Genomic DNA, 950 nt, shown 5'->3' on the forward strand with positions numbered 1-950 from the left:
ATCCATCCATCCATCCATCCATCCATCCATCCATCCATCCATCCATCATCTTTACCTTCTTTCTTTTTGGCTGGCAGGGGTCACTGGTGTCCATGTCCAGCAGTCACTGTGCAAGAGGCGGGGGACACCCTGGACATGTCTCCAGTCCATCACAGGGACACATAGAGACAAACAACCATTCTCTCTCTCACCTGGGGACAATTTAGAGTTACCAGTCAGTGTAACATGAATGTTTTTGGTCTGTGGGAGGAAACTGGAGAAAACCCACGCAGCACGGAGAGAACATGTAAACTGCACACAGAAAGATCCTGAGTCGGGATTTGATCCAGCGACCTGCTCACTGAGAGGCAACAATCACCGTGCTGCAGTGAAATTACCTTTGTAAGAAATTAATTTTTGTCCAAAATGTTTTTTGTTTTTTTTTCAAAATAAAGTCATCAAAGTCCCAACACCCAGACTGGGTTTGTTCTCTTTTCTTTTTCTTTGTTTTCCATCAGAAGTTTTTTTTTTAATCTGAGTGAAATGTCAAAACCCAAACTTCAGGCTGGAGGTTTGTCTCATGGACTCTGCTGTGGAAAAGTATTTTTTCTGCTTTTGCTTTTTTCATCACATTTTAAACCTGTCGGATAAACAAATGCAGGTTTCTGTCAGCCCAAGATAGCTTGTCAGTTTTTAAACAACAATTTCATTTAGGAAGAAAAAACACGAAACAAAGACCCTGTGAGAAATATGATAGATAAGACCAAATGAAACGGATGGATGGATGGGTGGATGGATGGATGGATGGATGGATGGATGGATGGATGGATGGCTGGCTGGATGGATGGATGGATGGGCGAGCGGGCGGGCGGACGGACGGACGGACGGACAGGTAGGTAGGTAGGTAGGTAGGTAGATAGGTAGATAGATAGATAGATTAGATAGATAGATAGATAGATAGATAGATAGAT

The sequence above is a fragment of the Nematolebias whitei genome, chromosome 8, assembly GCF_014905685.2.
Source record: "Nematolebias whitei isolate Nwh7 chromosome 8, NemWhi1, whole genome shotgun sequence".
Taxonomy (NCBI): Eukaryota; Metazoa; Chordata; class Actinopteri; order Cyprinodontiformes; family Rivulidae; genus Nematolebias; species Nematolebias whitei.